This window comes from Papio anubis, chromosome 16, assembly GCF_008728515.1.
Source record: "Papio anubis isolate 15944 chromosome 16, Panubis1.0, whole genome shotgun sequence".
In the NCBI taxonomy this organism is placed as follows: domain Eukaryota; kingdom Metazoa; phylum Chordata; class Mammalia; order Primates; family Cercopithecidae; genus Papio; species Papio anubis.
The window spans coordinates 41,323,705-41,349,801 of record NC_044991.1 but is presented as its reverse complement, the minus strand read 5'-3'; the positions used below and the strand labels follow the sequence as shown (position 1 = coordinate 41,349,801).

The following is a 26,097-nucleotide window of genomic DNA, read 5'->3' as shown; positions in this document are numbered from 1 at the left end:
ATGACTTGTTCAAGATATTGCTGCCAAGTATGTGATACAACAGGCCCAGACACATGTCTGTCAAAGCCTGTGTTCTTGACTACCACTGTCTCCTAATGAGCCACACAGCTTTTCTTATGTCTACACGAAAGGGTTCGCTCAGACAATGGCATCTCAATGGCATCTTGGACTAGGTATCACTTGAAATAAGTTTGGGGAATATCCAGGGAAATAAATTAAATATTTTTTACAGGACTTCTCAAAGCCTGTATATTATGCTGATATGTACTGATAAAACATTCATTCATTTCTCACATTTATTTGATCTTGGAATAGTTTGCTCTCATCTTACAGGACCATTGTTGAACACAACTCACTTTAGGAAATACAAAATTTGGTGATTTTTAAGAGCTCGATTAGTATTAAGGTAAACACTCTTCTTTCTCTGCTCATTCTGGCTATATTCTTAATCTGTCAAGCTTTCTCTATCCTTATCCTCTCACCCTTTTTTATGGCAACTCTATGCAGGTGCTTTTTGGTAATAGCCATTCTTACATGTGTGAAGTGACATCTCATTGTGGTTTTGATTTGCATTCCCTGATGGTTAGTGGTGTTGAGCATCTTTTCATATGCCTACTGGACATTTATATGTCTCCTTTTGAGAAAAGTCTCTTTAGGTACTTTGCCAATTTATAAATTGTTTTGTGCTGTTGTGTCGTTTTAATCCCTGACGTATTGTGGATATTAAGCCTTTATCAGATGTATGTTTGGTTTGCCAATATTTTCTCTTACTCTGTAGGTTGTCTCTTCACTCTGTTGATTGTTTCTTTTGCTGTGCAGAAGCTTTTCAGTTTGATGCAATCTCATTTGTATATTTTTGCTTTTTTTCCTGGGCTTTGGGGTCATATCTAAAATCATCATTGCCAAAGGCAATGCCAAGAAAGTTTTTCATGTTTTTTCTTCTAGGAGTTTTATAGTAGTTTCAGGTCTTACATTTAAATCTTTTTAAGTTGATTTTTTAAATGGTGTGAGATGAAGTTTAAATTCTATTCTTCTGCATGTAGATGTCCAGTTTGCCCAACACCATTTATTAAAACTCTTTCCCTCATGGTATATTCTTGGCACCTTTACCAATGATCAATTGACTGTAAAGGCATGGCTTTATTTTTGAGCCTTCTATTCTATTCTATTGGCCTATATGTCTGCTTTATTCCAGTACCATGCTGCTTTGATTAATATAGCTTTGTAGTACATTTTGAAGTCAAGTAGTGTGAGGCCTCCAGCTTTGTTCTTATTGCTACAGATTGCTTTAACTATTATGGATTGTTTCTGGTTCCAAACAAATTTTAGGATTGTTTTTTATTTAATTTCTACGAAAAATGTTATTTGAATTTTCTTAGGGATTGCATTGCTTCCATAGATCACTTTGTACTATGGACATTTCAATAATATTAATTTTTCTAATCCATGAGCAAGGGATATATTTCCATTTATTTGTGTCTTTACAGTTTTCAGTGTACAAGTCTTTCATCTCATCTCCTTGGCAAAAGTTATTTCTAAGGTTTTTTAGATGCAACTATAAATGGGATTGATTTTTTAAATTTCTTTTTTTCAGGTAATTCATTGTGTATAGAAAGTCCATTTCACATACACACACGTGCACGCACACACACATACACAGACATGGTGTAATGAAACTTTGTTGTATGTAGAAAACTTATTCGTGTATAGAAAGGCAACTGATTTTTGTATGTTGATTTTGTATCCTGCAACTTTACTGAATTCATTCATTAGTTCTGATTTTTGGTGGAATCTTTGGGGTTTTCTATGTATAAGATCATGTCATCTTCAAACAAAGACAATTTTGTTTCTCCCTTTCTGAATTAAATGCCTTTTATTTCTTTTTCTAGCCTAAATACTCTAGATAGAACTTCCAGTGCTATGTTGAATAGAAGTGGTGGGCCTGGGGCCTGGGACCATGGAGTCAGCCTCACATTCACTGGGGCAGGCCTGGTGCTGCAGTCCATCATGAAGTCAGGTGTTCACTCTACTCCCATGAGGAAGGCATCTCCTTGTGCTCTGCTGCATGGACTTGAGAGAGAGGTGATGTGGGTAACATGAAACAATTCTTCCTACCCTTTTCAAAGCATCCTTCCTCATTTGTGCTCTGCCAAGGTTTTTTGATCTCTCACCCGAATTCCTTAGCTCTCCCGAAGGTATTTAAACTATGAATGGTTGTTTAAACGGATGTTTTTGTGAGGGACCAAGCTCCGGGAACTCCTGTTTCACCATGTTGGTAACATCACTTCTATCCCTCCAATTTTAAAGTCAGTATTCAGACTTCTGATCAAATTGAGGATTATTCCTGGGAATGGTCAAATGTCACATGGTTTCTCAGTTGTTTTACCAGCCAATAAGAAGCTTTTTGTATTGAATTAATTTCCAGGCCTTTTTTATTTTTTCTCTCTCATTTCCCTTTCAATTTCACTAACACAGAATAATGAACAACCCAGATCGCACTAGACATGTAAGTGAATTTGGCACGAGAGCTGTCATTTTGCCTGTCACTGTGACAGGTAGTTCATCAACACTCTGACCTGCAGAGGATAAATCTAAGGCTTCCACGTGTATTTGAGAGAATTGGGGAATGTTCATCATCATTAGCAATAGTAAAGAAATTGGAGATAATTCACTGAATTCTTCAAAAAGATGCTTAGCATTTCACAAACATTTATGGAAAGATAATTAATTGTGCACTCTCCTTTTCTTTGTAGAGAAACAAGAATTTGAGGATCTGTGTCATTCTGATGAGCTGCGTGGCCTGGAGAATGTTTCTCAATTAATTCAAGAATTATCTGTGGGCTTCTATTACAGAATCAGCACTTTGCTAGATCCTGGGGAGATGGAAACAATAAAGTACAGACCCAGCTACCAAAGAGTGCAGGTTTAATGTCTGCACATTATTAATTTTCATCTCACCATTTACAGTTTCTAGTTTTCTAGAGAGAAATGAATACAGAAGAGGTTTTACTTATCAAGTTTTCTTTTATGGCAGAGCCAAATGTTTAGAGATCGTTTAAACTAATATTATTAAATATCTCCTCCAGTAAGTCTGATAAAACTCATCCCTTTGAAAATAGTTTTGTCAAAAATGTCTTATTTTGATGTTGTGTAGTAATATCAACATCTTCAACAGCCTTTGGCATGAATTCGCTTATGTCAATCCCCAGATAACCTGGTGAGATAGGTAGTGCAGGTGTTACAATTACAAACCAGTGGGCATCTTAGAAAAATCTCTGAAGAGATAGAGGGAATTTTTCTAATGCTGGTTGAAGGATTGCACCTTATAGCTCTACAGCACCATGAGATAGCTGTGATCATCTCACCATGACAAAGATAAATGATGTGTTTTGCCTAGGATCACATAGCAGGTTAGTGCTAGAGTAAAGCAAGAATTCATCACTAGAAATGAAGCAAAATATTAATATAAATTTGCTGCTCTCAGGTAGGATGGAATCAAACACCCTAAAAATAGAAGGCTTGAATCAACATTAGAGGAGCCAACCCCCCCACCCAGAGTGGAGTGAATCTGCATGGACTGACCCCCTGGTCATTCCCGCACCACATTCCACCAGGCCTTCAGAGAGTGCCTCAGACAGTGCCTGTCTGGCTTTCAAGGTGCACAGAAACCATGCTTGGCCCCCTTTTAGGTTTTGACTTTTAAGCAGCATGTTGCTAGACAGAGCACTCATGCAGAGCCAAGGGAAACTAAAAGGGGTTAATTGTGCCATGAATTATATAAGGCATTGAAGGAGGTTTATCTCCAGAGTTTTAGTTTCAGATATCTCTACTTAACCATTTTCATTATATTATTCTTGACTTTATTAATTCACTCACTTACTTATTTACTTTTTCTTTCATTTATTTATTTATCCACTGTCTCCTTATGTTTGAATTCCCAGATATACATAGCAAGAATAATTGCAGTCTTAGTATAATGAATCAAGTTGCCTAATATTGCTCCATTTGTCAACTAACTAAAAGTTTTCCACCATGGGTCTTTCGGTTGTTACACAATATTTTTGAAAGGTTGAGGATACTTATTTTGAATGCAAACTCTAAAATTTAAATATATATGTTTTATTTGAGGTTTTCTCAGATTTGAGCTATATCTTTTTCCCACACTGTCTGTTTCACTTGAGCATTTAGATATCTTGAAATTGGCTTCCATTGTTTTTATTATTAGTTCTGCTTCTACACTCAAAAAATATCCTGAGCTGCTGGTTATAATATAGTTGCCCCCCAAATATATTCTAGTTATTTGGAAAAATGTTGGTCAAAACTCAGACATCAAGGCAGTAAATGACTTTAAAAGAAGCCAGCCAGTGAGCTGTTAGAACACCTTTTCCCATTAAAAGCATATTGCTTGTTCCTAATCAAATTACCATATGCTTGTTAAGTTGTTTCTTTCACACAATTGTTTCTGGTATTTTCTCATGAATGATGTTAAGCTGGCTAGCATGTAATTAGTTACTCCAGCTTATATTCTGATTTAAAGTAATGATATTTCAAAAATTTTAGAACCAGATAGTTTCTGTTTTGAGACATATGGTTATTTAGCATTTGGGCTGCAAGAACTGTGCTTTCTTCACCATCCTTGGCTCCCTAGAACCCACCAAATGCTGGGAATAGAGTGCAAGCACCATTATGATGGAAAAATGATATTATTTTAATCATATTTTAGTTCTATGATGTTATTTTCTTTGTCCCCTGGTTCTCACCATAATGAAGGTGAACTCCAAGACTTGCTTCAAGTGTGTTAGACTGGCCTTGCTTCTCAAAATGTCTTCTACACCTTCCCACTGGCCCCACTTCCCATCCTGGGACCCCAGTAGTCATCTTATAGTTTCCTTCTAGGAGGGAAGGATATGGATGAACAGCTACAAGGTTATGTATGGTACCTCATTTTATCTTCCCAGCTGGTGCTTAGAAACAAGTCCCCTTAATGCCTTTTTACAGATGAGGAAACCACAGAGTTGAACCGGCCTGATTTGACTCCAATAGGAAGTGGGAGACCCAGGGTCTTAGTACAGTCATCTGACTCTGAAACTTATGTTCTTTCTTTTACATCATTCTGCCTCATTTTCCAAGGATAACTTCTTCTTCAATTTTAGAGATCAGCATCTAGCTTTCTCTGTTCCTTTGCCTCCAAACCTCTAACACTGCCACTGCTAATAACTTTCTTTCTCTAATCTCTTTATATAGATCTACCAGACTTGTTCCTTGAACCCCATACCCATATAAGTTGCTGGCTGAATATCCCACTTCTACCCAATCTCTTCTGCCTGTTGCCTCCTCCCCTCTACCTTCCACTCTGTCCAACAACCCCATTGCCTTTCCTACCAGAGCTGATGGCTCCTCTCTCCATCTAGTCGTGCTGAATGCAAAACTTGCCTTAAAGAACTTCCAAAACTGGATAAAGAGACAAGGATGCTACGTACAGAAAGTTAAAATATGATTCAAGATCTCGGTTGTCATTGAAGATCATAATGTGAGAATGACCACATGAATATGTATGATAACTATCTTTCGAATGGACCATTTGTGCTACGGAGGGTGGTCAGCGAAGAACACCTGGAGGAGCAAAATTGAGCTGGATTGTGTAGGAATACAGGACCCAAAAAAGGCAGAGGACAGTGTCAGGGGCATGCCAGTCGGGGACAATGGCAGGAGGAAACGTGCCAGGGCCCAGGTGAACACGGTGAGTTCAAAGAATGAGGGAGGAGCTTGAGTCAAAAGAGCTTCAGGATCTCACCATGGGAAATGATGCGTTCTTTTGAAGAACAGACTTAAAGGCCATTGAGGTTTCAAGGATAATGTTCTGTTTTATTATTTTCATTGTTCAGTTCAATCTTTTTTTGCAGATTGTTTAGAACATTGCTTTTGCATCTCAGAGGACAGATAAATTTAGAAGCTATGATTTAAATGCTGACTTTGGTATTTATCTGGTTCTATAGAAATGTACCTTGCACTTCTGTAACAATTATTATTTTTCCTTCAATTATCTGTAGTTTCAGCTTTGCCTCTGCTGATTCTTTTTTAGCAGTGACTGAGTTGTAGATATGAAAATGAAATTCTTCTCTGTCCTTTTGTAATAAATTCAGCTGCAGCCTGAGTATACTAACTGAATAGTCTGTAGCTGTGACCTGACTTCATTTTTAAGACTGTCAACAGTAATTAGGGACAGATAGATTTTCGCACTCAGCATCTGGAAATGCACAGATACGGAGAAGGAGTCTCAAGTATCATTAACATCACCTTTCTGCCTGCTTTTTATGTCTCCACGTGAAATAGTCTATTTCACAGTTGGCAAGATCTATTGTGGGACCTGTCCTTCCCCCTATGGAGCATCAGATTTTCCCTCGATTGGGAAGAAAGAAATGGGTGCACATCTTTAGAAGATAGGATGGGTTTTGTTGTCACATTGGCCTGCCACTGAAAGCGGCATGACATTGGGCAATTTGCCCATTCTTGCCTGTGTTAGTTTCCTCATCAGGGATTAGTTACTTCTGTAGATTTTGTGAGGATCCCATAAAGTAACACATGTAAAACAACTTGCAAAGTAATAGTTTCCTTTAATAAATTGGACAGAAATTGTATTTCAGAAAGACTTCTTTTCCCCCAGGAACAACATGATTAGGAATAGCAATATTTTTGGATGAGAAGAGGTGAGACACAGAACGTCAGGAAAGTGAAAAAGGATGTGGGTCACTGTTGGAAACTATCTTTCATTCAATAATAAGTAAGGTCAAAGTATATTTCAATTTTTTATTTTTAATGATTTAAATATTACAGAAAAGTTGAAAGTTGCAACGCACCTCAAAACTCAATCAGGTAAGGGTAAAAGATCAAAAAGGAGGCTGAGGACAAAGATTATCTTTTGTGAATTCACAGCTTTGCCGAGGGCTGTTCATTCTTACCATCCTCTTCTTCAATTACGTTGCAGACATTTATTGGACAAATAGCCATACATTTGCAGGACACTTTTGGCTAGTGGAATCCAGCAATGTACGCTCAGCTAAGCTTTGCCTCTGGGCTGCAAGATAATCCAGCTTCTCAGGATTTAAGATGGACTCTTTTAAGCACAAATCCTTTTTTGTTGAAAAGGACTTAATAACAAAGCTATTCCTCCCTGTAAAACCCAACTAACTGGGCTAACCTCAGGCTAACACTATTAACTGTATTTTCTTTTGGGGCATTCCATTTTTAGAAGAAAGGACCAAATGACAAGAAGAAAGTTTAAGTTATTCTAAATGGCATTTGATTACAAAGACCTTCATCGGAGAGTCATGATGTCTCATGGGCTCATGTAATCAAACACAAAAACATTTTGGTTATTGAAATAATCCTATACAAGATAATCAGTGAAAATGGAGCCATGAAGTACATAAAGGAGTATTCAGTTTTGGCAGGAAGCGGCATAGGATAAGACATGCCTCAGCCAATGGAAAAAGTGGTTGCCATGGTGACACTGGTCAAGATTGGCAGATGTCAATTGTCAGGGTAAGCTGATGGTTACTAGAGTTGCAGAGAGCTCACAGTGAGGAAATCCCAGGGTCTTAGGAGGATTCTGGGAGGGTGACATCTAGACAGAGTGACTGATTCATATGCCTTTATATTCTCCCTGTCTCAAAATTACCTTTATTTTATTCTGCATCTAAAAACCCTTGAAAGTTAAAGGTACATTCCCAATTTGGCTGGACTCACCATCATGAGTCTGGACTGACCTTTTTCTCCTTTACCTAGAAAGATCTGCAAACATTATCCAAGAGAGACAGTCCTCTCTTCTGGGAGGATATGAAGCCAGTTAGGGGCTCTGTATTTCTGAATTGGATTAAGTGCCACCTTCCAAAATAAAGTGGAATAATCAGGTGTGCTATCACATTCCATCCCCAAGCCTTCCTCGGTTTGCCTAGAAAATTGGAAACAGCTGAGGCTGTGGTGATGAAAACTGAAAAATAAGCCCATTTATAGGAGACAATGTACGATCAGCACACACACACACACACGCGCGCGCGCACACACACACACACGCGCGCACACACACACGCGCACACACACGCGCGCGCGCACACACACACACGCGCGCGCACACACACACACGCACGGCTCTGTGATTCAGTCTTTAAATTTAAGTTCTCTAAATTTGCATCTAGAAATACAAATTCGCAGGCCTCGCCACAGATTTTTAAAATCAAAAAGTCCAGAGTGAAGCCCTACAATTTGTGTTTCAATGAGAACTCTAGGGCAGGAGTCTCCAACCCCTGGGATGTGGACTGGTACTTGTCCGCAGTCTGCTAGAAACCCGGCCGCACAGGACGTCAGTGGCAGGTGAGTGAGCATTGCTGCCTGAGCTCTACTTCCTGTCAAATTAGCAGTGGCATTAGATTCTCAAAGGAGCAGGAACCCTATTGTGAACTGTGCATGCAAGAGATCTAGATTGTGCACTTCTTATGAGAATCTAACTAACTAATGCTTGATGATCTGAGGTGGAATAGTTTTACCCCAAAATCATTCCCCTCACCCCCGACCGCATTCCTGAAAAAATTGTCTTCTACAAAAGCCATCCCTAGTGCCAAAAAAGTTGGGGACCACTACTCTGGGGCATTCAGATGTGCGTGCAGGTTGGAGAATCACCATGTTAAAAAAACAGTAAGTGCTATGGGCCAGACCCCAGAAGGGTTCTCTTCTTTAGTTTTAGTTATCCAGGAAATTAAAGTAATGTTGGCATTATAGTTAATTGTTGTGCTTTGGGGAATGAAGGCTTGAATGTTTACTTTCACGTAGAAATGAGGCTCATATTCTCTTTTAGGTGACTTCGAGAGGAAAAAAATGTTACAACCTGACAAGTTTACATTAATCCTTTTTAACTCCCATACTCTGAGATTCCAACTTCTGTGTTGAATAGAACTGTGGGCTCCTGTCCACTGCATGCCCTTTCTGTGAGCCAGAGGACATGCTCTCCTTGACTCCTCCCATGGCGGGGCTCTTCCATTAGCATACCACAACGGAGAAAAGAATCTGCACAATCATGCAGTCTCTCCAGGGTTCAAAGAAGGCGGCATTGTGCTGACGTACGGAGGTGAAATTCTCATCCTCTTAGTAACTGCTACTAGAATGTTTCTTATTTGGGAAATTAACCTTTGATTTGGTAGCTGAGATGGGGAGGATAAAAAAAGTGCTATCTGAAGGAGGTGGAACTATAAAATAACACCAAAGGACTTTGCATGATTCCAGAGGCGGAAACCCTGCTGTGCCCGAGGGAAGAGAGGAGATGAGAGAAAGCAGAAGGTGGGAGGGGTGATGCTGAAGGTGATGCACAGGGTGATGCCGAAGCTCATCTTGAGGAAAGGGGCAGTGGTGAATCCTCTGTGGTTGGGTGGTTGAAGGAAATTTCTAGATGCTTGATATTATATTAAAGAACATTTGTATTACTGCACTAGAAATGCTCCTTCTCTCCCCCACTCTACTTGTAAGCATTTTCTGTGTGCAGGATATTTTGTGTGTGGAAAACAAAGTGAAGAGGTTGGTTGGATTCTGAGGCAGGCAAGCAGCAGCCGGGAGACAGAGGTTGCCGCGAACATAAACGTGCTGTGAATATGTCCAGAAATCCTGGGCAGGACTTTCAACATCCACAGAGTATGGAAGTGGGATTTGGACTGCGATTTATTCAGGTTTCTAAGGCAAAGATACCTGAGTGGATGACAAATTTGAATTTATTTGTGGTGGTATTTGTTCATAGTCATCATTCCAGACAACAATTTTACACTGACAAGGGCAGAGAGAATTTGTGGTATTGCCCTTGACAAATGAAAGGAACAACAGTCTTCTCACCACCCTGGACTTCTCTCCTGTAGGTCAATATTTACGCTGTCTTGTCTCTAAAAATGTAGTCAAATCCACTGTGGCCCTAATTTAAATTATGATCAGAGAGCTCATATAAAGAAGACCTGGGCTCAGTGTACTCAGAACCTGTCTTCAAAATCTCTGTACATTCTGCTACCTTGACCTTGAACATTTTACACAATCCATATGCTCTTGATCCCAAGAACCTCTAAAAGCAAGTCATGAATATCCAGTGATAACTATCTTGGACCCCCTACAGTCTATTTCCAATGACCTCCATTCTGCTCAGCTTCTGACCCCTGAAATCCTTTCCTATTTATGCACATTCCTCACTTTGATCCTTGAGCCAGGGACTGACAAACTCACTACCTCAATGGTACAGTGTAGATAACACAAATGAGTGAAATGAGTTGGGAGTAAACAATAAAGAGTGGAAAGGACTGTGGCAAACCAGAGAGCTCATGCACCATCTAACAGGTAGTGGTTACCAGCTCCAGCAATGTGTTCCCATGGGGGAAATGCAGACCCAGGTTGATAGATCTTCCAGTCTTTAAATGCTGACAACTCATTCCAAATTACTACAAATTAATGCTTGAACAAAAAACAAACAAACAAACAAAATAAAACAAAACAAAAAAGAAGCTGTACATAGAACTTAGGATCCCAAGCTTCAGAGACTTTCTGGGCTCAATTTCTGAGTCCTCCACTTCCTTACTGAGTGACCTTGGCCAAATGGTTTAACCTCCACGTGCTTCAGTTCCCTTATTGGCAACATGAGGAGAGTAATAATCTTCACCCCTCAAGCTGGTAGTGAAGATGAAGTACATTGATAGGTAATGTGTGTGAATTCCTTAGAGGCATGCCTGGCGAACAGAGGCATGATGTAGGTGCTAGCTGTTGTTATTAAGCCTGGGAGCTGGTTTGATCTATGGCATTTACAACCTCTCATATATTGGCTTTGACTCTATACTTTGTAATGCCCCTGGCTGTCCTGGAAATACTCTTCACATGCCTGGCACTCTAGTTGGAGTGGAAATGTTGGTCATCTGTTACGAATCACTCTGCAGCTGGATTCTGATGCCATTGTTCAGGCCTCTTGTGTCCTGATTCTGCAATATTTGGGCACTGACTCCACTGTTCAGTTACTTAGGACCCAAGTTTCTGCCCCCATACCCCAGGCCCTTAGCAGGGCTTCCTTAACTTTGTGACATTTCACACGTTCCCTCTTCTCCATTGTGCTGCTGTCCCAGACTTGAAACCTCATTTCCTGAATGGACTTGTCCAGGCTGCATGTCCTTGTGCTTCTCTGCCCTGTGTCTCCCATGTTGACCAACTGTAACCTACCTCTGCCTAAACCATGGCTAGAGAAAAAAGAAATAATAAGCTGCTAAGAAGGTAAGCTCAGCCTCTGATTTTTCTGCACCTACAGTTTAGGAGCTCTGGTCCCGAGCAAGAGAACATCTTCACCTTTCTCACATTTTCAACATAACTTTAACAAGACCTCCTGCTCACCTCCCAACACACACAATATTAGACAAACATCAAGGAAAATAAAACAGTCAAAAATAAGATACACAATGACAAGAAATTTATAAATATGAGAAAGGCAAAACTATGCAGGAAGAAAAGCTGGATAAGGAAGACAGAGAAACATTTTAGCTTTAGTATCTAAAGAAGTAATAACCAAACTGCCATACAGCACCAAGGCTCCAACAGCTAAGAACAGAACTCTGTGAATGCACGATTACATTGAATATTGGACCCCAAAGATTATGAACAGTATTGCTGAAGGTAAAAGCAATGAGAGGAAACTTTGAAAGCTAGACTTGAGGCCATGGACAGTAACATTTATATTTCGTTTTGCAGGTTATAACCTTTATAAAGCAGTGTCCCCTCATGAAATTATAGTCATCTATTTTCACATCTGTCTGCTAAATCAGACCTTTTGCTCTTTGAAAGCCAGAACCATGTCTTTCTGATTTTGATCTCTGTGCCAAGCACATAGCAGGTGTTCCACATAACTGTTTCCTTCTACCTTCACAATAATCCCACAAGATAGGCAAGGCTGGAGTTATACCAGACGTTGACTTTGTTATCATTAAACTTGTTTCATGCATTGTGCCTTGTAGAAAGAAGTATGGTTTCTGATCCCACCGAAAATGAGTTAGGACAGTGTAGAAACAGAGAAACAAGATGTCTTCATCCAGAAGAATCTTCAAGTTTGTTATTTATTCTCCAGTTTGGTTGCTTTAGAGGGTGTTGAGCAAAGCAAAAGTTGGGCAACAGGAAGAAAACAAGCTGTTAGAACAAGACTAATAAAATCAACATTCTATCCTGTTCTTTTGTACGCTTTGGGCTGTCTTGGAAAATACTCCATCTGCCTAGGGTCCTGGTCAGGGCCCTTCTTGCCATTCTCCTTGAGGAATGGAGAGATTGGACACCTTTATGGATCACTCTGTAGCCCAAAAATATGACTCTAAGTAAGTTACCCCAAATAAACCAACAGTAAACTCATGGGAAATGGGCAATTTACCTTTGGTCTTGCTCACCTTCTCTGCTTCTCTTGAACTTCTTCAGGCCTCCATTGCTTTGCCATCCATGTTTCTCTACTGAAGTCTCCACCCTGACCAAAGAAGGCAGAGGAATGAGAATTCATTGGAACTTGAGGCTTGCCTTAGCTGACATACTCAGTCTCATTTGAATTGTCAAAATGAGGTGATTGTGCTGTTTATTTATTTTGTCAGCAGGTTTAAATTATTAGCACTTCTTCCATCCCATGGGTAATTTAAATTTGGCCATAGAAAGCAGTAAGTACACAGAACAGTTTTTGTGCTAGAGTGGTAAAGAAGGGTAAATATTAAAAAGTGGACAGGGTTATTTTATAAAGGTAGAATGAGTTGATCTTAACTGCATATATACTGTCCAACTGCCTCATCCCTTGGGCCTTCCATTTGCTTTTTATAATTTATAACTCACAACTTAAACATTTAGCCATGAAATTCAAATGGTCTAAAAATAAAGCAGTACATTCTGGAGCCAAATAAATCCACGGCCATTAGCACACAGAAATGTGTATGCTGCTAATTGCTAATTATTCATACGGCTAACATAATCCAAGCAGAAAGAAAACAAAGACGAAAAGAAGGAGATCTGGGGAGGACTGAAAAAAAAAGCCCCGAGTCAAGCAAAGCAACTTCATCAAATTTCCTGGCAATAAATTAACAGAGCTACCTTGCCTACTTCCAGTTTCTCTTGAGATGCCAAACTGGTTGTGTAATCTAAAGACAAACAACAGGCAGGAGAGGAGGACACTGGACAAGAGCTCTTCTTTCAACCTTTTCTGGGCCCAGTTGTGAGGAGGTGCGAGTTTCAGGCCCACCCTCACCCCCCCCCAGGTGAGCAATAAGTTGGTGGTGTTACCACGTTGTCATTAGGGAGCACTTTTTCTCCTTTTGTGTCTATGGGCTCATCTTTGGCAAATGGAATGACTCCACATACTTCACTGATTATCTTTGGAAGAATTTTATGTCCAAGGAAGAAGCCCAGTGGAGGTAGGGAAGTGACGTCTCCTCCTACCTTTCTACTCAGAGGCTCCTGTATGCATTTGTTCTTGGAGTGAGTGTCCCTGGTCTCCCATTGAATGGGGTAGACTTTCAGAGCTGAGTGGGAATTAAGAAAGCAACCACTTCAATTCTCACAAACAAACTGAAGACTAGAGAGGGGTCGTGATTTACCCAGGGCCACATGGCTGCTAGGAAGCAGAACAGGGATTTCAAGCCAGATTTGCTGACGTCTGGACCAAGGCTCTTTCAAGAAACCCTGTGCCCGCTCCTCCTCCCAATAAAAGCATGTTTCTGCCCTATGCCGCGAGGTCTTTGATACACTTTCTGTGTTTTAATGGGTGACAGTTTGTATGAAAAAATAATCTGTGCTGCCATGTGAATGTGGACTCACGCATTTTTTTCTCTTTTGAATAACAAGCATTGTTCATCTAAATACTGCAAAGCTAAACATTATGGTCTGAGAGCTCTACTCCTAGATAACTCCTGCAGATTTTTAAAGTACATGTACACTTTTAGTCATAATAAATATAACATTTATTAAATTCTTATTATGTGCCAGACACTACTGTAGGTACTTTACATATATTAAATCATATAATCTAAAAACAGCATTCTGAAGTAAAAGCTATCATTCCTGTTTTATAAATAAGAGAACTGAGGAATGTGGAAATCACACAGCTGTTGATGGAACCAGGATTTAATTCCGGAAAGTTTGGTTTTAAGGCTTGTGCTCTAAGGCACTGAATGATTGGATGTACCAAAAGCTATAAAATGTAGATCAAAGCCTTCTACCATGCCCTGCTGGCTTTCTTCCCAAAAGTTTGCCAATTTTTAGTCTCTTGCCAGGGAAAAAAAAGTCATGCTTGTACCCAAATACTGTATCAATACACGGACGCACACACTACTGTACTAGCGGGTCCTCTTCTGCATGGCTGACCTCTGCCTCGTGGTCCTCCGGCCTTTGCCTCTCTTTGGATCACCACAGTGCCTGGCCCTGGAGTCAGGAGATTTCCCAAGCTGCAATCCCTTAGGCTCTATGAGTGGGGGTGGGAGGGGGTGGTGTTCATTCCCCGCCTGAGTCAGCCAGGGGCTCCATAAGAAACAGAAGGCAGGCTCGTTGCATTTGCCTGGAGAGAGTTGAATGAAGTGGGCAGGATTGAGGACCCAAGTAAGACAGGGTGAAGCCCCCAAAGGCCAGCAGCAGTAGGTAGACGTCACCATCTCAAGGGTGGAAGGAGCAAGGGGAGAGATCATGTTATTGGAACCTCTTCCAAGGAAGATCCTTGGAAGAGGGGGCTCTGGACAGGAGCAGAGGCCACAGAGGGAAGCAGACAAATCGCAAAGAAGCTACAGGGAAACAGAGGGAGCAGACAAATCGCAAAGAAGCTACCGAGAAATAGGGGGAAGGAATCTCAGGACTGCTCTCTTTGTTTCCACCCTCCAGGCTCCCAGTGATGATCCCTCTCACTGGCTAATCCAACTAAGGCCAGAGGGCGAAGAAGCCCAGGAGACGCCACCCTTAGAGGTCGGTCTCCCTGCGGCTAGAGGAGGGTGGATATAAGCAACAATAGATGGGCAGCAAGTGAATAAGAACTAACCATGGAGCCCCACGAGGATGGGGAGGGCCCGGAAACCCCAGCTTTCTCTATGGAGACCTTCAGCCAATCTCCACGAGCTCATCCGCGTCGGGCCCTGTTCCCTGCTGTGCCAGATTCCTCTTTGTTGAGAGTCTGAGCAGCTGTTGAAGCCCTTTCCGCCATGCCCTACAGTGTAGATGGCGTTTCTGCTCCTCTTCCATCTGCCTCTTTCCTCCTACTCTCAGTGGACACTTCTAATCCAATCAATGTTGCTTCTCTCTCATTCTCTTTGAATTTGTGGGTTTAAAGAGTCATCTTTTTTTAAAACGCTGTTTTAGTAAGGTCTTGAGAAGGAGAGAATTAAAACGCATGAGGTCAAACCACTAAGTTTAACTGAAAAGTTTAATAGAGCCTTGAATCTTTAAATATATGTTTTTCTGGATAAGTTTATTTATAGGTATTGCATATTTTAGGTTACAATTAATTGAATTTTTAAAATTTATTTTCAAGCTAATTTTTTAGTTTTTAGATAAGATTTTTAATGTTTGTATATTAACTTAGTTACTAGTCATCTTAATAAATTAGTTTATTTTTTAAATTGTAATTTATTTGACTGGAGCAATCTAGGTATATAGGTTGTATCAGAGCAAATAATATATGTTGCATGCTTCTTTCAAACACACACACACACACACACACACACATATACTTAGTATATTTTTCTTGTTTAACTTCTTTGGTTAGTACTTCCAGAATAATGTTAAATAAGTTTTAATAGCATTCTTGTCCAGTTTACAGAATATAAATATTCCTATTTTTTTTACCTTTAAGTATGGTAATTCATGTTCTATATGTGATTATTCCACTTCATGACTCATATGCCATCTATTCTTATTATACTGTTTTTCCTTTTACATGAGAGGGAAATGTAGGATATTTGCAACTGCCTTTTTAAATTTAATGAGTTGATCTTATGTTTTATGTCGTCTGATTTACATTATATTATGTTAACAAGTTATGCATTATATTAGATTTTTGAATTCCTGGAATAAATATGTGATTACAATTGCCTGTTGTTAACAATATGCTCCTGAGTTTTATTTGCTAATATTTCATTAAGATATTGACTTTAGTAACTGTTTTCTTAGAAAACAGTTATTTTAATCTAGGCTTTTGATTTATTTCTAAAGTTTTTATACATGTTCTGTTTTGTGATTATTTTAATTTTCTCTGTATCAATTAGTGTTTTTCTTTTTACATTTTTTTACTTCTTTTGTGTTTCTACATTCTTGCCCCTTTTTTTCCTAGTTAAGTTTGTCATTTTCATAGTTTATTATTGCCATTATTTAAATATAGTTTTCCTTTTAACTTTGTTTTGGTTTTATGTATAATCTCTGCTTCCCCCTGCCAACATTTTCTAGCTCCTTATTTTATTTTATTTTCATTATTTCCTCTCTTCTGTTTTCTTTAGATTATTTTATTCTCTTTGCCTTTTTTATTTAGATGCTTAATTTATCTAATTTTTAATTTCCTGTTTATTATATAGTATTTAAGGCTTTAAAGTGTGTTAAGAATTAAGCTTTAGCTATACTAAGTTGTGCTGATTCTTAGACATTTCTTGCTCTTTCATTCTTGTTTCCCCAACACTGTCATAGTTTTGACTGTTTAATAGTTTATGATGGTGTTCTCTTTGTTATTATAATGTTTACTCTTTTATTCTTGAGAGTATTGTTATTATTTTGTGTGCAAAAAAAAAAAAAAAAAGAGTTTTAGCAACCTGCTCTCAAACTGCCCCTGTGAGCCTCAAGTTCTGGGCATGGGACTTTTTGACAGGAGTAATTTGAACTGCCACCAGGTCAAAAGTTTTTTTGTTGTTGTTGTCGTTTTGTTTTGTTTAACGTGAGGATATGGTGACAAGTGCAAAAGAACAAACTTTTAGATTTAAAAATATACACTGGGTTGTGAGCCAGAGTCTCAAACCCAGATGTGTCATATAGGTAGTGTTCTCTGATTTTGTAACTGAAAAAATTTGTGGCTCGCACCTGTCTCTCTAGTACCATTTGATCTAGCCTATTCCTGATCTTCTCCTTGTTGAATCCAGTGATTTCTTTTCATTTACTTTTGTGTACAAGTCACAGACCAGAACTCAGAATTTCTAGCCAGCTAGATGGCTCCAATATCCCAAGGAAATTAACAGGAACATCAGTAGGGGCTAGACTGTGTCCACTGCTCCTTGGCTGAAGTGATCTTCTTGAAGCCAGTAGTGCACATCTTTCTCAGGAAGAGTTTCACTCTCACTCTGGCTTCTGGCTGTACTCAGTCTTGGAGCTCTAACTACATTTACCCCTGGTTTCTATTATGACATATGCAGCATGAACTTTTGATGAAATAATACATATTGTGTTGCTTAACCAAATGACCCCAGGAGCAGGCACACAGCTGTTTGCTGTCACTCTCTCCCTCTCTCTGCCAACCTCATACCAGACTTAGGGTCATGATAAACTATAGGATCCTTGTGCACACCACTCAAATCCAAGGGAAGTAGAGGTGTCTTTGACACCAAGAGGTGCCATGATGTCATCTCTCTACTGTCCTCCTTCATAAGGATGAATTGGGCAGAAAATGCAGTGTTTCTACCCTCCAAAGGTCCAGACGGGAAACAGAAGCAGAGCAGTGGTTCTCTTCCACTCTCGCTTCACCCAGCATCAAGGTGTGAGTTCACTTTGCCCACTTCCTTTTTCTAAGCCTTTCCTCTCCTTTTGTCTTTGAAACTCCCTTTTATCTAGTAGACTGTGCCCTACAGTAGAAGGGATTTCAAATCACCATGCAAATCTGCACAACTCTACATGGGAGAATGATGGATCATTGAAAGATGGATGTAGTAGCTCTGCATTAGCTATAAATTATAACTGCAGCTACCTCTTCTCTCTAGAGGGCGAGTAGGAGAGAACCTGTAGCTACACCATGTAGGCTGAAAATTGAGCATCAGTGGATACTTTGAAATATCCTACTATGCAAAGTAGTATGCTAAACAAACTCTCCCCCCATCCTTAAACTTTTACTATTCCTTATCACAGACTCTTAGATTTGTGTTAGGGATAGGGCTGTGTAATCTCAGAGTTGGGAAGGGTACAGATTTGGTTCAGGGATTGGGGTAAAAGTTCAGAAAAGCAATTAGGTTGGAATTGAAGTGGTGTCGTTGCCTGGGATAAATACCTGGGTTTCATTGTCTCACTCCAAGAAGATTAAAGACATGGACACACACACACAAGGAGTAAGTTTAGGAGCAGAGGTTTAATAGGTAAAAGATAAAGAAAGGAGAATAGCTCTCTGTCATGAGAGAGAGGGCTTCCCAAATAGGAGATCTGGCCTGTGGCAAGAGCACCAGATATTATAGGCAGGCTTGAGGAGGCGGTGTCTGATTTATGTAAGGCCCACAGATTGGTTGGACCAGGTGTGACATTTACATAGCCAGCGGGGAAAGCTGCCCACCCCACCCTAATCTTATTATGCAAATGAGCTTTCCACTTGGTCAGTGCCATCTTGTCTGCTCCTTACTGTACATATGGCTGGCAAAGAGAAAGGAAGATGGAGCCACCATGTTGGACATGTCTAGCCCCAGGTAGCCTTTTCCTGTTGGCACAACTGCCATCATTCATCCTTGCAAGCTTCCAACTTGCTTGCCTATGTCTGCAGCTCAATTTTACAGGCTGTCCTTTGTTAGAAAAGAAAATGATTTGGGGACTCCTTTACATTAAAAGGAAAACCTTACTGAGGACTCCTATACTTTCACTATCTGCCTAAGATTTCCTCTTAACTCTTTTATCAGAATTAGATTGTACCCAAAAAGTGTGTGATGTGGAGTCATCTGTTTAGCACACTTGATAGTCTCAGGAATGATCCTCAAGTGCCATGTTTGTTTATTCTCTGAGCATTTACAAGGATCTTGAATGATCTGCATCTCTTTTGAAACTACAATAGGTGCTTTCATTTATTTTCTGCTAACAAATAGACTTAGCTACTTATTACTAATTGAATGCATTTCATTTTCCACTTGAAGTTTGCAGAGTGTGCACAACATTCTTTTCAAAGAATTTCTGGTTATGCCAACCTTATTTGGTACAGTATTTTTAGACTGTGAGGGCATTGGAGGAGTTAGTTGACAGTGAGATCTCTTATTCTCAGCTCCAGGGTAGATCTTCATTTTTTTAATCAGAAAAATCACAAATTGTAGATCATTTAAACAGTACAGGAATGAATAAATAAACATCCTTATACTTGGATTTGGAGTTAAGATTGGGGTAGAGACAGGCATAGAGTAATATTCAGGTACATCAACCATATGCATTAACAGGTAATAAGAAACCATGATTTCACATTTTAACTGGGCTGACAATGCAACATGAAAATGACTGCACTAACCTAACCCATCATCAAACAGGAATGCTTTTCTTGGAAACTTGGTTGTGAAGGTGAGAAGGGCAGTAATTACATGGGTCTGCATGGTCGAAAGAGTTTAACCTTTTTGTTGTTATTGTTAATTAAACGCAACTCTTGGGATATGTAAAAGATGATAAGAGGCGAGATTCTTCCAACACAACTGGGATTAAATCTGCAGATGGCACACGAAGTAGAGCCAAACACTCTCCCACCCTTCTGTTGTGTAGGGCTGATGTTCCTGGCTTTCCTTTAGGTACCAGATGGAAACCACTCTTGAGCAACCCTCCTTGGTGACTCACTGGCTCATTATCCCACAGCCAGCTCAAGTATTTATACACATTGTCATTTGATCTGGTGGATTCTTCAGAACATTTGGACTTGATGGGCCATTTTATTGACCCCATTATTGACTATCATGTGTAGTATTTAACTGAAGAGGTAGTTTTGAAGACTCATATATACTTTACCTACGTAAAGGCAAGCATTTGTCCAAGGCAGCCAGTCATAGGAAAGGGGAGTAAAGACTTTTGCTTCTATTCTCTCTAGAGTTCTTGCAATACACAGTCCCTTAATGAAGCCAGATGCATTCTCTTGTGCTTGGCTTCAACATGATCAGTGAAAATGACTCAGAACTGTAATTTTAATATGCCAATTATTTTCTAAAGAAAAATATAAGACTGCTTTATATGCAGAAAGTCATTTGTGTCTATTTCACACATCGTAGGTTCTTTGCACTGGGTTTGACTGTTTACTCTCTAAGAAATCCATCGTATTTATAAGGTTTAGTGTTGCCGTAAAATTTCTGGCTCCAAAAATATTTGTAAAGTCTCTGTCATAAATCACTTTTAACTTTGTAAATTTGTCAATTGTATAACATATGTCAGGTAAACTACACATGACCAGACAGTTTTATGACCATAAGCAGAGGCCAGCCTATTGTCTCATGCCAGCTTATGCACAGGTGGGCAATAGACACCTTCATAAAGAAAGAGATAAACCTGATTCAAGCTTTAAAATAGATTACTCATTTATTGGCCCCTTTTACTACCATTTATAAGCTCACAATTTTTGAAATAAAAGGGACTCTGTCATTTAAAGCTACGTATTTTATTTATTTATTTATTTATTTAAAATATAATTTATTAGGCTTCGGGAAAAAATTTTAGGTAAAAATCACTCACAAATCCACCTTTCTAAAGATAACACTAATAACATTTTTATTTTTCCTATGGTTTAGTAGTGAGAATTGGACATGGAATCTATTGTGTTAGAGGACGGTAATGTATTTGCTTAAGAAAAACATAAAATATAACTGGTAGATTGAATTGAGTTTAGGTATGTTTGAGTATGCTCTAAATGTGATGCAACTAGAAATGATACGCGTCAAGAAAAGGGCACATTGGGAGGAACAGACTGGCGAAAAGAGACTGCACAATATTTACATTTTTGAAACAATAAAGAAGTAAGCCAAGAATTCATTTTGGAGTTCAAACAAATAAAGCAGAGGTCTTACTAACATGCAACTGAGTAGGAACGACTCCTTTTCGCCCCAATTATGGGGGCCTGCTTCTTAGGGCAATGATATTATTAGGTTGGTGCAAACATAATTGCAGCTTTTGCCATTACTTTTAAATGGCAAAAGCTGCAATTATGTTTGCACCATCCTAATACAATGAGAAATGCTGTATGCAGTTGAAGTAAGCAGTAATTAGGGACAAAGGTATGTGTGTTCTAGAAAGTTCTACCAAGGGAAGGTCAGGAAAGGAGTCTGAGAGGTTTGCTCAATGGGAAAAGGAAGAAATCATGAGGGAAATGGACTGGGATTCCAAATAGAAAAAAATGTTATTGGGCCCTCAGGTCAGAGAGGCAGATTCAGAGAGTGTTTAAAGGGGTGGGCTTTGAGTTCAGACTCCCTGGATTCAAATCCTGGTTGAGCAAGCAACCTAGCCTCTTAGTTTCCTTGAGAGAAAAATGAGAGTGGTAATGCTTGTAGTGAAGATTGTGAGAATTAGAGGATGTAGAATGCTTTAAACAGCACTTTACTTGGCTCATAGTAAAGTAACTGGATAAATATTAGCTATTGTTGTCCCATAGTGTCTTGATCATGCTAGTGTAGACAAGCTTAGGTGTTGAAGCATTGCTTGCCCATTGCTGCATGGAAGAAACCTAAGGATTAAGACACGGTCAAATGGGTTTTCCTGCAGGATTTATGAAATGGCTTGCATTAGTAACAAGGGGAGGGGGCTTTTTCTATTTCAATAACATTCTCCACACTTTAGAAAATGTATTCTGTTCAATTTTCCACCTAGGGGTTTAGGATTGGGAGATGAGAGTCAACATTTGTATATTTTTACATTTGTGGTGCCCTAACATGTGATTTGCCTTTTGACTTTTTATTTAATATTGAAATAAGCCCTTTCCAGTTAGATCTTTTTATACTGTTAATTCTTAACTAATATTAATATTATAATATTAACATGCTTATTATTAATGTCCACATGATAGAGTATTATATGATTGTATTATGATGTACTTAACTATTGTTTACTATTAGAAATTTTGTGAATTCTGATATTTTCCTGTTATAAATGATGTGGCAATGAGCCTCTCCTACTCATTCATTTCCTTAGGAACTACTTATTGAGCACCCACTATATTCCAAGCTCTCTGGGAGGCACTGGGAATAGCAGTGAGCTTGAAATAAATCTTGGTACATCTCTGATGTTCATTAGGGTAGATTGCTGGAAGCAAAATTGCTGTTCAGAAGAAATGAACATTTTAAGGCTCTTGATATCTACTGCCACATACTACTTAGAAACATGCTGATTTACAGGTCTAGATCATATAATTCATCTTGAATCAATATAATCTTTCTTTCTTTCTCTCTCTCTCTCTCTTTCTTTCTTTCTTTCTTTCTTTCTTTCTATCTTTCTTTCCTTTCTTTCTTTCTATCTTTCTTTCCTTTCTTTTCTTTCTTTCTTCTCTTTCTACCTTTTTTGAGTCAGGGTCTTACTCTGTCTCCCAGGCTGGAAAGCAGTGGCTCAATTATGGCTCACTGCAGACTCAAGCTCCTGGGCTCAAGCAGCCCTCCTGCCTCAGCCTCCTGAGTATCTAGAACCACCAGTGTATGCCACCAAGCCTGAATACTTTTTTAATTTTTTTTAAGGTAGGGTCACTATATTGCCCAGGTTGGTCTTGAACTTGTGGCCTCAAATTATCTTCTTGCCTCAGTCTCCCAAAGTGCTGGGATGACAGGCATGAGCCACCAAGCCTGGCCAAATAAAATGTTTTTTAGGCATTCACATAAGTCTAAAAACATCTCCACCCACTGGAGAAAGCAGATGGAAACTCAGTTCTGAGAAATGATTTTCCCTTTCTACATCAGGACTTTCAGCATAGTGAATAAACTACAGCGACTCATTTAATTTGGTGAAATAATTTTAAAGACTGGAAATAAGAATGAGAAGGATGGAGAAAGAATAAAACCTTTGCTATTGATTAACCAAGCAATATACTTTTATAAAACACATGCTTCCGTATTTTGAAAGCAAAGGGACATGGTTTGAGGATAAGTGTTCAAAAGATTATGACAAAAACAATATTATAGTGAGATTCTAAATGATTTCAACTTTCCCCTTTATTTTAAGCTATTGGATATGTGGAAATAGGATGCATCAAAGATTGGCCATATGGAAAAAGGAAAAATGGAGTGATAGGGCAGAGCACATTAGGTGCTAGCAACGCAATGAAACTCAATAGACATTAAAAGCAAATGCAAAACTCGGTCCACTGATTAAGCTATAAGCCTTGTTTCAATGTGCTTTTTATTAAAATGAAAATCTTCCTTTACATCAATGGAATCATAGATTAATCCATGCCTTTATTCTTATGGATTAAGGAGCTACCTGCTCAGGATTTTAAAACAAGATCACAAAAAACAGTTTCCTTTGAAAAATTTTTGTTGGAGAACATTTTCTTAGTGTTGAATTTAGAGCCTGATCAGTGGCAGAATAGGTGGAAATGACCCGTAGGCTCACAGCACATAATCAGTGTAGGTTCCAGGAGAAGAGTTGGTACCCTCCTTAAAGGTCCAGAAAGAGGCCACTAGCTCATCTCCTGAAAGGGAAAAGCACAAAATCAGATGCATCTGATACCTGCAAAAGACTACCAACAAGGCTTTGCTCCGAAGCAGGATTCTTGTTTCTGAAAAGGTTAAGTGTTCAGAATCACCATCCTCTCAGGAATACTACTACCACTATTACAGCTACCATTTAAGCTGTTACCGTATGCTGAATACTCTAATGTCTTTCATATACAAACTTGTTATACCTTCCCAAAAGCCGGGGAAATATATTCTATTGAACTCTGTAAGGCAAAGAAAGCGAGCCATGGAAGGGCTTGATTGCATGTGAAGGATCATACAACTCCCATAAAAGGATTTGAACTCAGACTTACTTTAAAAACTTTGAATGGAGGATTGCTCAAAAAAGGTACTTGGAAAACAACATAAGAATAAGAGTCTAGTTTCCCAACCTGAAATACAAGGTAAATGGGAGCACCAACAAGGTAACTTAATGCTAAATGGATGAGATCTGGAATCCTGAAATCCCTACCAACTCAGGATAAGTTCAGTCTCCTACACTAGGGAATTTGTAAGGATTAGATCTTAGTTGTAATGGTTAAAATACATCACAGGGAAACCTGAGATCATTCTTGGAACTATAAGCCTGTGACTGTGTTCTCCCAAAAAAGTTAACATGCCAGGCACAGTTTTCCTCATCAAAATCCCCTTGATCTTAGCTGAGTTTAAAATGATCCTTCTTGGTCACTTAAACCACCAAAAAGAAACTAAAACAGGCCAAATTTGCCCTGAAGTCCTCCCCAAGTAACAAATCTTAGAGTGAAACTTTAGAAAGCAAAGAAAGGAAGCAACTTTGAGTTGATAGTATAGGGGATACCCCTGCAGATTCTAGTCATTTCTATAACCTGCAAACCTCAGTACAGAGAGGCCCAAAACAAGCTCAGGTAAAGCCAGGGGTAGTCTCTCCTTTTCTAAGTCTTACCTGGATTCTGTATAAGCAGATAAAAAGCAGATAAGCTGATCTCACTCAAAGTGGAAGTCAGTGCTTATTAACTGCACACAAAGAGAGAAATACAAAAACTGAGAGCATTTTGACATTTTTATGGAAATTTGCCATTGCCATGTGTTCTGGTTAACAATTGCTGTTTAACAAACATCCAAAATAAAACAAAGTAGTCTAAAACAAAAATGTATTATGTCTCATGGTTATGTGGGTTGATTGGGCTCAGCTGGGCATTTCTCATGTGGTGTCTGTCTTGTTTTTGCTTTTAGAAGGCAGCTGGAGCTGGAGTTAACTAAAGACTCAGTTGGACAAGGCCTCCAGGATGGTTCCTTCATTCATGTACTAGGCACCTCATCTGGAATGGCTAGCACAGCTGGAGGCTGGCTGGGCATCTGTCTCCATGCAGCCTCTCCATTTGGATAGCTTGGGCTTCCTCTCATTGTGATGGTTTCAGGATAGACCTACATCTTAACTGGTGGGTGGCTTCTCCCAGAGAACACACAGCAAGTATCCAGGATTGGGAACTGCAAAGCTTCTGGTGAACTAGCCTGGAAGTCACACAGCATCATTTCTACTACATTCTGTTGCTCACACCCACAGGCACAGCCCAGATGTAAGAGGAAGAAGGGGACATATATGGATAGGCTAGCTACCACAACATGATATCCAAGTGCATGATGACCAAACTCATCTTGTTGAGCTCAGTATAAACTGGTTCAGGAGTAGAACTCACAAGGCAATTTGCACATGGCTGGTGCTGTTTACTGGTCATATACATTGGATTCAAGCATTACCACAAAGAGTTTGAGAACTCTAACCTCTTAATCTCTGCTTCTGCCCAATCTGTCCTTATTTCTACAACTACACTCAGCACTGGTTTTCAACCTCAGTATATTCCTTTGATTCTCACATATGAAATGAACTTTTTCTTCAACAACTCCTAGGACACAGTTTTTTTTCTAACCGCATACATTTGATCTCAAGCTCTCCTCCGGCTTGACCCTCTTCTTACTTTGGCTCTGCCGTATTTTTCTTCAACCAAGCCTTGTTTTATAGCATGAGCAGCTCAGCACTACAAAACAACACTTGCAGACTTCTGTGATGTTCACTTTTGCCTCATGAAATTTACATTTTAAAAAAGAAAACCTTTACAGATTGACAAGAGTAAAGCAGCAGGCTTCTTTAATGTCATCAATGTCATTTTTCTCTCTTGTCAGGGATTTGGAGATGCAGAGATTTCCATTAAAAAATTATTTTGAAAATGTCAGAACACCCAATAGTAGAAGAGTAAAAACACCTTTCCCCATTATCCACATTCAGCAATCATCAAAAAAATTGATTTTTAAGAAAACCCATTGATTTATTAGAAGACTCCATAGTCAACTTCTGTTGGGTTGAAGGAGAGAGCACAATAAGAAGTTCTCAACTATTCTGGCCTTATTCAAGGATGAAATTTCATCTCTTGAATTTTTGGATAATTTATCTTTCATCATATCTGGTTAGTGCACAGCAAAACGTTTTGAGAATCACATACCTAGAAAGGAGCAA

The 26,097-nt window shown here is 39.2% G+C and overlaps 2 long non-coding RNA genes across 2 annotated transcripts; one reads left to right on the top strand and one right to left on the bottom strand.

Annotated features, from left to right (window-relative positions):
• Nucleotides 1-13,286: 13,286 nt before the first annotated feature.
• LOC116270785 lies at nucleotides 13,287-17,341 on the bottom strand. Its single transcript, XR_004179007.1, has 3 exons — nucleotides 17,068-17,341; nucleotides 15,047-15,369; nucleotides 13,287-14,575 (listed from the first exon to the last, which is right to left on the bottom strand). It is a non-coding gene; the product is annotated as an uncharacterized LOC116270785 (long non-coding RNA).
• Nucleotides 17,342-17,475: 134 nt separating this feature from the next.
• LOC108580835 lies at nucleotides 17,476-25,689 on the top strand. Its single transcript, XR_001892373.3, has 2 exons — nucleotides 17,476-17,735; nucleotides 24,819-25,689. It is a non-coding gene; the product is annotated as an uncharacterized LOC108580835 (long non-coding RNA).
• The last annotated feature ends 408 nt before the right edge of the window (nucleotides 25,690-26,097 follow it).